Here is a 10,871-nt window from a genome sequence, read left to right as displayed (position 1 = left end):
TGTGGTGAATTTGGTTTTCAATAACTTCTGACTATATTAGGCCTTTTTGCCTAGATAGGAGCCAAGGATTGGAATGCCTAAAAGGGACTGTGTGTGTCTACTTGTTAACTAATGTGGTAGTACAGAAGCTCTTTTGATACTAGTTTGGTGACTGTAATTACAGAATAAACCACCAGTTTTGGGAGATTGCAAGAAACAAGGCAGGCAGTCTGACCTGAGAGTGTGGCATTCTTAGTGTAGCCCACCCAGGCACCTGGTCACACCACCTTCTACTAATGTGCTTATAACAATCAATAATATACTATTGTACTCAAAACTGTACCTGTAACAGGTTGGACTCACCCCTGCAGCACCTCTTGCTGGTCATCCTTAGGAATTAGCTCAGTCCAGCATTCAGAGCGCCCTCTGCAGGCCAGTGATCCACCTGTCTTCTCCTGGCCCCTGTGTCCCTCCCAGGACCCCAGTGCCCCTTTAACTGGGTCTCCCCCTCCCAGGGGAACCCCCCCACACTATCCCCACTTTGCCTCAGTGTATGGCCACTGCCAGTCATTGTCTAGCCCCACGCCCTGGGGCAGACTGCAGTATCAGCCTATTCATCACTGGCAAGGAGGGTTTGGACCTGCTGCCTTGGCCTACCCCTGGGCTGCCCTCTGCAACCCCAGTACCTGTTAACCCAATGCTAGACCACAGCCTGGGGCTTTCCAGGCTGGAGCTCCCCAGCCTGTCCCAAGCCCTGCTTCACTCAGGAACACAGTCTAGCTCCCTACAGCCAGACCCTTCTCTCTCTGAAGGCAGAGACAGACTGACTGGGTTTCTGGCTTCCCTGGCCTTCTTATAAGGCCCTGTTGCTCAGTTTGGGGCATGACCCCAGCTGCAGCCACTTCCCCCAATCAGCCCAGCCTAAAGGCTGTTTTCTCCCACCCTGGCCCCTTCCCAGGGCTGTTTTTAACCCCTTCAGGGCCGGAGCAGGGATCCACCCTGCTACAGTACCATCTTGTAATATCTATTAACCCTTTATAAACAATGTAGAAATGTCCCATTAACATAAAGACCAAAAAGAAAAAAATAGGGCGGAGGTTAAAAATTGTGAGCCCTTGGGCTGCAATGATTTGTTATAATTATTATCATTATGTTTCATCTGCTTAAAAAATTTGATGACCAATTCTCACTACTTTGTAATTTAATGTCAGGGTTAGAATCTTTTTTGAGATTACACTACAATTTTCCTTTAGTCATTTTATAACTCTTGAGTTTTACTCATTTATATGCTACATTTTCAATTTGTTTATACCTAACAACTGTCTCCTACTCCCTAGGTTCTCTGACCTAGCCATAACCAGTGCAAGTCCAGCGGAGTTCTGCAAACACTCCATTGTTTCCCTTTGAAAAAGAGGGATGACAAATACACAGTTGCCTTGTTTACATGCAAGGAGGAAGGTCACATGGCCCACAACTAAAGATAGTGTGAGTTAAGGAAAAGCACATTTAGCAGATCTCTTCAGGGAACCTACAATAAACGAGGCTTGTCTTTTAAACAGCACCAGTGTTGTCATTTAGGGGTTTCAGAAGGACTTTGAGACAGAGCAGAAACTTTGGAAAACTTAATTCCTTTCAAGAAAGGGAACATCATACTGTAACTCACATGAGAGACACAGAGACAGAAAGAGACTGACCTCAAGTAGTTGCATTCCTGGGGAAGGTCCCATATTTCAAGCCTCTTCTTGGACCTTGCCACATTTCTTGGAATGAAAATGCTGCTTTTGTGCCTTATCACCAGCCAAGCCAGAAGTGTTTCTAATGCTCAGTTGGAGTCTAGGAGATTAGTGGTATATATCTGTCAAAAACCTAGCTCTGCTACTGAAACCAGGGCACTCTTCCCAGGCTTTGACTTGTGACATCTTGATAATCTCAATGATTACATTCAGTCCAGAATAATTTCCATCCACCTATGAATCATCTCAGAAGAAAGATCCCTTTTGATAAAAACCTTTTTTTCCAAAGTTCAATAGTTTGAAGAAGTTCTCCGCTTAGGGTCTGAGCCAAACCCCACTGATCCCAATGACTTCAGTGGGCTTTGGGTCAGTCCCTTAAAAAGGAATTTTTCTGTGGACCTCAGCAGTCTGTGAGCTGTTTTTAATGTTTTGTCATAGATGGACAGACAGACAAACTGGGGCCAGTGGCTGCACATAGATTCACCCTGGACTGTCAGGATTTAAGGGTTGTCTTATATCACTGGAAAGGTGATTTTCCCTAGATAGGCAATAATGTCTTAGATTTGATCTATGGCTTCAACATCTTCAGGCATTAAAGACCAAAGTAAACAATCTTTTTGGTATAATTGCTTGAATTCTATTCATTTGTAAAATTAAATTAAATTAGCAGAACTCGTACATTTATATATTTACATGTAATATTCATACGTCTTTGAAGGAAGCTTCATCATTCATAACACCATCAAAAGACAAACACGTAACACACAGATGACCAGATAAGAAAAAAAAGCAGATTGAATCCAAACGGACACTAAGGGTATGTCTACAGTGCAACTGGACACTCCAGCTGGCCTGTGCCAACTGACTCAGGCTCACAGGGCTCAGGCTGTTTAATTGTGGTGTAGACATTTGAGCTTGCAAGCTCTGGGACCCTCCCACCATTCAGGGTCCTAGAGTCTGGGCCCAGCCCGAGCACAAATGTCTACACCGCAGTTAAACAACACAGGCCAGACATTGGTTTTTAATTGCAGTGTGGACATGCCTTCTGGGCCTCCTCTAAAACCCAGAGTTAACAGCAGACATTCCATTGACTTCAGTGGGGTCCGGAACAGGCTCTGACAAACAGAAGTTGCTGCAAAGAATCATGTTGCAGTTGTCAAATATTAGCTTAATCTTCAAAATCTTAACCACATTTTGATTCCTGCATATTAATTCACTAGACCTCTGATATGATAACCCTCTTAAGTTACGGTAGCGGAAGAAGCCCAGCCTGAGATGGCCTGAACTTATTTTTTGCTTGTGTACATGGTGTTTGCCAAATAAAATTAAACATTAATCATTCATGTTTTAAAATTCATAATTTAACAGACATGACAGCAGTGCTGCTAAGATTGCAGCTTTCCAAATAGCCTATCACATTATTTGAAGGGGAAGTCAACTGAACCTTCCAAGAGTTTACTCTAGCCACACTTTCCAGGAAGAAAATGTTGGCATGCTAATAATTAAATATTGAATATGGAAACATTACAAATGCTAATAAAACCATCAACTTTTCCTAATGTCCTAACACAAATCATGCAGATATTTAACCATACACCATCCTCTCCTTCCTATGCTGACACAATGGAGGGCACACAGGTTGTGTACACTGAGGAAAACAAATTTGAGACCAGTACTCAAGTGACCTCAGGGTCTTAATTTGCTTAAGGGTAGAAGGCAGACAGTGTGTTTCTCAACTCTCATGGGTAGTATTGTCCAGTGGTCTGGAAGCCAGAACCTTTCAGTTCTAGTCTCACCCTGCCACTGACTGGCTGAGTGACTTTGGGCATGTCACTTAACTTCTTTGTATCTGTCTTTTGCCTCGTGTCACTTACTAAGGCACATGAGATCTGCTGGAATGACCTTGTTTACCACCCCAAAGTTCAATCTGGATCAGATCAGGGGCATTACTGAGCAACATGCCCAAAGACGCTGGACACAGCAGCCTTTCCAATCCATAGAAGACTCCAAGGTCGTTGCTCCCTACCCCTCCACGCCAGGGGAAAACAAAGAGAACCATGACTACACCAACCTGTGATAGCCACAGCATTAGCCACCAAGCACTGTGTGCTACATGTTTTGTAACATGACTGAAACACTGTTATATGTATTTAATATGCAATCCTGTATGTTTGTTTCCATATTTACAATTTTTATAAACATGGGTCATACTTAAGGCTAAGATTTTTTCACGGATCTTTTTAGTAAAAGTCATGGACAGGTCACCAGCTTGGCTGAATTTTTCTTTATTGCCCGTGACCTGCCTGTGACTTTTACTAAAAAGATCCATCACAAAAGGGGAGCCGCTGGCGCCTGGCTGGGAGCTCCAGGTTCCCCCTCCCTCACAGCCCTGGGCTGTGGGGTCCCCTACTGCCAGAGGCCAGGAACAGCAGCCACCAGCAAGGAGCTGTGGGGTTCCCCTCACTTCTGGCTGGTCAGAGCCCTCTGGTGCCCGCAGTGGCAAGGAGCTGCAGGGTTCCTCCTGCTACCCATGGTGGCTGGGAGCTCCAGAGCAGGGCCGGCTCCAGACCCCAGCGCGACAAGCACACGCGTGGGGCGGCACTTGCCGGCAGGGGCGGCAGATTGGGCCGGCAGACCTGCTGCAGTCACGCCTGCGGGAGGTCCACCGGAGCCCCGGGACCACCGGACCTGCCGCAGGCATGACTGCGGAGGGGGCGCTCCTCCCGCGGCTCCAGTGGACCTCCCGCAGGCGTGACTGCGGACGGTTCGCTGGTCGCGCGGGTCGGCTGGACCTCCCACAGGCATGCCTGCGGCAGCTCAAGCAGAGCCACCGGACCAGCGAACCGCCCGCAGCTGCGGGAGGTCCAGCCGAGCCGCGCGACTAGCGGACCCTCACCAGTCAAGCCCGCGGGAGGTCCGCTGCTCCCGGGGCTCCGGGGCGCCTCCCGCGCATGACTGCTTGGGGCAGCGGAATATGTAGAGCCACCCCTGCTCCAGAGCTCTTTCTGCCACCCGCAGCAGCAGGGAACTGTGGAGTCGACAGGGAGCTGTGGGGGTCCCCCACTACCTGCAGTGGCCAGGAGCTGTGGCATACCCACTGCCTCAGAGCTTGGGGCCCCGCTGACTTGGGTGTGTGTGGGGGGTATCCTGCAGCTTCCAGCCTCCTGCAGGCTAAAGTCAAGGAGATCTTCGGAAGTCACAGATTCTGAGACTTCTGCAGCCTCCCTGATAAAATTGTAGCCTTAGTCGTATTTTTATGGTGCTGCTAAACTGTTTTTAACTTGTATATTTGCACTTTGTTTCCTGTTTCTTTGCATACAATAAAGTTACATTTTTGGAAACTTGGAGAATATTTATTAGTTTATACCAAGCATAAATGACACTTTACAAAGTTCATTACAGGACTCAATAACCTATCCATATTTATCTTTACACACTAGGCCCCCTAATTCATAAAAGTATCACACAACACTATTATGGGTGACTGTTTAAAATGCTCGTTTTAGGCCTTCTTTAGCTGTACAGTTCCATGGTTGGCTCTTCTAATAGCTGTTATGCACTGTGAAACAGGAGATGCTTAATGGAATTGCTCATTTGGATGAGAATGGCCCTCACTGTGGATTTTCCATCTCTGGACTGACTGCTCACTGACTCGTAGCAATCTGGTGTTGCAAGCTTCCAAGGTATGATCACCACTTGCTTCTTCACTGTTGATGCAGCTCTCTTTTGGTGTTCATGCGCTGGGATGAGCTCGGCACACAGTTCCGGGAATATAGCCTTGTGCATCCGAAAGTTCTGCAGCCACTGCTCATCATCCCAAACCTGCATTACGATGCAGTCCCACCAGCCAGTGCTCCCTTCTCAGCCCCAGAAGCACCAATCCCCATGGAGATGCTCTGTGAATGCCAACAGCAACCCAACATTTTTATCTGCAGCATCCAGCAGCATCTAGTCATCATCATCAGATATCTCTTCTTCCTCCTCACACCACCAGTTGCAACACTACTTCTTGAAATTCCACAAAGACAGTAGAATTGTGTGTCTGGTTAAAAAAGTGTATTGGACCTGCCAACAATGCAGCTTTCAGAAATGGAAATATTTTGCTCTCCAGAAGGCTGCTTGTAACAGGTTCCCCAATGTTAAAGTTAGTTCTGGAATGTCTGATTCCTCTGGGTTTAGTGTGTGTTTATAAGCTTGACAAGCCTAACCTGTTCTTTAACTTCAGTTGGGCCTGTGTTAACTGACAAGAATGGTACTTGTCCTGCAATGTCAGGCTTGTATTGTACAGTAATCGCCTCAAACACCAGAGAGAAAACAAAGCTTAAGAAATCAGTGGGTGGAATGTTTAACTGCAGATATCTGATTATGATAGGCACTGGTTGTCATTCTAGTAACCAGATCCCCGTGTCTCTTCCTATAACAGGAGACATTTATTTCTGTATTATACACCAGCTGTATTTTCACTCCATGTGAACATTTGTGACACCACTTTACAATGAAAAGTTTGTTGTGAAAAAAGATGTTAGGGGAGTGTGGCCTGGTGGCCGTGAGCACAGGCCGGGCAACCAGGAACATTTTGGTTCTGGCTTGGACATGAAGTCCCTCTATGGTCTAGGGAAAGTCACTTAGGCCATGATCCACAAGGGGACTCAGGGACTGCAATACTGAGTGTCACACCTAATTTTTAGGTGCCTAGAAAATCACAGGAACAGCACTGAGATCCACCAAACGTGAGTCAGGCGCTGAGGCGCCTAGGCTCCTATACAAACCGCCTTTTACAGATCCAGACTAACACGGCTGCCCCTTTGGTAAGTTAGCCAGTAGGGGATGCAGACAAAAGGTGGGTGTGCTAAGTCCCACCCCTCTCTGAGTTGGGCATCTAAATCCAGGTTTCAAAGAGGTACCTCGCTTTAGGACATGCGGGGCCCGATTTGAAAGAACTGCTGCCGAAATGCCACCAAAGACAGCGGCAGTGACTGAGCTGCCGCCGAAGATAGCAGCAGCAATTCAGCGGCAGCTCAATCGGTTGCTGCTGTTTCCTGAGGCATTTTGGTGGAGGGTCCTTCCTCGGCAGTAGTTGTCTTCCGGGACCTTACCTTGCGGGGCCCCTCTTCCGGACACTGCGGGGCCCGATTCACGGGAATCGGCCTAAAGCCGGCCCTGCTTGTGACTCATGAACCTGGAGAAGAGAAGCATTCTGCCACCCAACCAAGTTGTGTGTGTGTCCATCAGCAGCTGCTTAACTCCACATGAAATACCCATGAGTGGGGGAAAGAGGTAGCCCCCCCTTTGTAACCTTTAGTCTGGGAGTTAGGGTACTCACTCAGGCTATAGCAGACACTACTTCAAGTCCCTCCTCTGCAAGAGTGAGAGAAAAGATTTGCCACCACTAGGCTATGGAAGATGCTGATGTCGGGGGCATCCCTCAATCTCTTACTGAAACTGTTCCACTTTAATTTAATATGAATTGGGACAGAGAAAGAGCTAGAATGACCTCCTCTTTCTAGCTCTTTGTGTGGAGCTAGGTGGCCTCCAAGTGCGCCTACTGGATCAGGCCCTCCATGCAACTTACGTGGCCAAAGACCTATCGTTCCCTGGTGCCTGGATCATGCTGGGGCTTAGGCAGGAGCTAGGCACCCAGGGGCCTAGAATGAGGCAGCAAGTGTGGTTGCTTAGAGGCAGAAATGTAGGCACCTAGGAAACTTTTACTGCAAAAACTTAGGTGCAAAGTAACTTTAGTAGCCCACAGGGTTAAACGGCAGTCATGTGGGACTTTTCTGCATAAGTTATGCCTAAAAACAGGATTTAGGCACCTAAATATTTCATGGCTCCCACACTTACTTCTCTGTTCTTATTTATTCTTCTATAAAATGGGGTTAATAATACCTCCCTCACAATAGGGTTGGGAGGTTTCATTAATTGTTTGTAAAAGTGCTTTGAAGATAAAGTCTGCTATGTACTAAGCACAGCCACAGGCTTTTGATCTGCACTATATAAACACTTTGGAGAAAAAGTCATATTCCAATTGTCTGCCACACTGAAAGTTTTATTTTTAAATGATTTCTCAGATTGGGCGTGGGATCAGATCTTTACAGATTACTGCTACAGCCAGAATTATCCTTGGGCTTTTTGCACCCAAAAGAACTGCACAGCTGAAACTGAAAGCTTAGTAACTTTTGGATGTTCCTCTCTGCCTTTGGGCTTGTAGACACAGAAAAGTTTTGCCAGTTATACCAGTATACTTACACTGGCATAATTGAGCCAGTATACACTCCTATATGCCCAGTTATTCCACAATAAGAGTGGCTTGGTTTGGTTTAGTTTAAAATCCTGCTTGGCCAACAAAAGCTAAAGCAAAGGCAGCCCTCTGATATTAAACACAAGGGGTTATAGCAGAATAACTAAACAGGTTTATATTCACACCTTGCCTTATACTGGTATAACTTTCCTATGTACACAAGCTCTTACACACAAAGGTCACATGGAAGTTCTAGGCTGGATTCCCTACTCTGGCATGGACTTTTGTGTGAACTTAGACAAATCATGTATCAGAGGGGTAGCCGTGTTAGTCTGGTTCTGTAGAAGCAGCAAAGAATCCTGTGGCACCTTATAGACTAACAGACAGCTCATGCTGCAAAACGTCTGTTAGTCTATAAGGTGCCACAGGATTCTTTGCTGCTTAAACAAATCATGTATTTTCTGGGCCTCATTTATTCTCTCTGCATATTTTGATACTTGCCTCTCCCACCACATGTAGGCTGGGAAGTTTAACTTACTCAAGTTTGCAAAGTACTTTTGAGATCCTCAGGTGGAACGCACTATACATGTACAAATTATTGCTATACTCAAGAGCCCTCCCATTGCCAGTGAACTGGAAAAGACTCAGAAGGATAAGTTACAAGCTGCATTGTCATCTTCCACAGGAAAAAAAAAATCTAATCATCATTTTTTGTAAAAATCTCCTTTTATTATATTACTGTAATGTCTTAGCTGCTTTGCAGCTGATGCTCCATTCCTGCATCCCTGTTGTGACAACATTTTGCTGTTGTTCTAACCTGGGACTGAAAACACACCACAACATCATGAAGCATTTAGTACAACAGGACAATTGTAGCCATGGGTTTTGCTCACATACCCGGCATATTCAGCAGGAGTGAAGCAGTTAAGCCTTTGAAGTTAGGTAGCATTATTCATGCAGCTAGCATGGTGCTGGAGACTTTATTTCATTCAGTGAGGTGGTACAGCTCTGGGAAAGTACTACCACCCTGGTGCACAAGGAAAAAGCACAAGCCTTCCATTGACTTTCCTTGGCACTGAATCAAGCCCCTTAATGATTTACTGGCTATTGAAAGCCCAGCTAATCATGTCATTCTAGAGAGACATCTGTTACCAATGTCACTAAACCCTATGGTTGCTGACATGATCTGAGGGATGAGATCTATGGAAGCAAAGTGCCCATCAAAGGCCCTGCTACGTCCTTCTCTGAGTCAGGTGCAAAGGCAGCCATTGTGCTCCCTTTTCAGCAACAGTAAAGCAGAGCAGAGGCGGCCAAGGCTCCCCCACGGGCCCTGCTGGCAATTGGCCAGGAACAGAAAGGCTGCGCCTGCCATGGCCGATGTGGGATATGCAGCAGCCCTCATCTTCGGAGGGACGCAGAGCGCACGGAGGCTGCGACCTGTTTATTTGCCTGGGGGCCCCCGGACAGAGGGGCCCCGTAGCCTTTGTCTGCAGCAGCCCTGGGCACAGACAGGCGAGACACGTAGACCCGCTTCAGAACCCGGCACTCAGGGGCGGGGCGGCCTCCCCCAGCGCTTCATTTGGGCCAGGGCCCGGTCCCGCCCCGCCCCGCCCGGCAGGGCCCCGTGCCGCGGGCGGAGCCGCCTCCGCCTCCGCGAGGGGCGCTGGGTCCCGCTGAGGGAACGGGCCTAGGCGGCCGGGTTCCGGCGGGAGCGGGCCCCAGGCTAGCGGAGGGGATCAGCGGCCCCGAGGGAGCGAGCAGGACCCCGCCACGAGCGCGTTTCCGGCCTGGGGCGGAAGCGCGCTTTGACCCCGGAAGTGTCAGGCCGGGGGAGGCGGGGCTGAGCTGTCAGAGCCGGGCTCGCCGGTAACGGACCGGAGCGACCGGTGAGTGCGTGGCTGCGGGGGACCCGCTGGGTGGCTCGGGGCGGTGCCTGTGGGGCTGACTGGGGGCAGTGGGACAGCTCGGGGGCAGCGGAGCGGGTCGGGGCAGTGCCTGTGGACGGGGCTGGGGGACAGTTGGGGGCAGCGGAGTGGTCGGGGCAGTGCCTGTGGACGGGGCTGGGGACAGTTGGGGGCAGCGGAGTGGGTCGGGGCAGTGCCTGTGGATGGGGAATGGGGATAGTTGGGGGCAGCCAGGTGGGTCTGGGGGCTGGGGGCAGTTGGGGCAGCAGGTGGGTTGGGGGGCTGGGGGCTGTGGGATAGTTGAGGGGCAGCCAGGTGGGTCTGGGGGCTGGGGACAGTTGGGGGCAGCGGAGTGGGTTGGGTTGGGGCAGTGCCTGTGGATGGGGTTGGAGGCTGTGGGATAGTTGAGGGGCAGCCAGGTGGGTCTGGGGCTGGGGGCTGGGGCTGGGGACAGTTGGGGGCAGCGGAGTGGGTTGGGGGCAGTGCCTGTGGATGGGGAATGGGGGATAGTTGGGGGCAGCGGAGCGGGTCGGGGGCAGTGCCTGTGGACGGGGGCTGGGGGCTGTGGGATAGTTGAGGGGCAGCCAGGTGGGTCTGGGGGCTGGGGGACAGTTGGGGGTAGCGAGGTGGGTCGGGGGGCAGTTCCTGGGGGCGGGAGTTGGGGATGGCTGGGCGAAGTGGGACAGTTGAAGGAGTTGGGGGCAATGTCTGCATGTGGAGGGAGGCGGGAATGGTGGGGTGGGGGTGTTTCTTTAACAGTATGTGTGATCTGTATAACATCAGTGCAGGTTTGCAGCCACTTTCACAAGTCACTGGAGCTGTACCACCAAGTCCCTCGTTTTAATCAGCACTGTTGTGTTATTTGATGTAGCATATGAGGGCCAATGTGACATCTTGTCCCACAGGTGTCTCCTGTCCTCTGCACCTAAGGGTTCCTCCCCTGGGATCCCTCAGGAGATAGGTGATAAACAGCACTTCAGTGTGACAGGACTAAGACACTCACTGGAGAGCAATTCA

At 49.4% G+C, this 10,871-nt stretch overlaps 1 protein-coding gene across 5 annotated transcripts in view; it reads left to right on the top strand.

The window, feature by feature from the left end:
* The first annotated feature begins 9,618 nt into the window (after window positions 1-9,618).
* Window positions 9,619-10,871, top strand: part of ASCC2 (activating signal cointegrator 1 complex subunit 2) — a 44,183-nt gene continuing 42,930 nt past the window's right edge. For 4 of the 5 annotated variants that reach the window (XM_039504907.1, XM_039504905.1, XM_039504908.1 and 1 more), the window contains exon 1: window positions 9,621-9,836. The gene's annotated coding sequence lies outside the window, so the exon portion shown is untranslated. Of the gene's footprint in view, window positions 9,837-10,871 lie in introns of all 5 variants that reach the window. The other variant, XM_039504909.1, reaches the window with a different exon arrangement.

The sequence above is a fragment of the Mauremys reevesii genome, linkage group 18 (assembly GCF_016161935.1).
Source record: "Mauremys reevesii isolate NIE-2019 linkage group 18, ASM1616193v1, whole genome shotgun sequence".
In the NCBI taxonomy this organism is placed as follows: Eukaryota; Metazoa; Chordata; order Testudines; family Geoemydidae; genus Mauremys; species Mauremys reevesii.
Note: the sequence above shows the minus strand (reverse complement) of the source record. Positions and strands in the feature narration are given on the sequence as shown.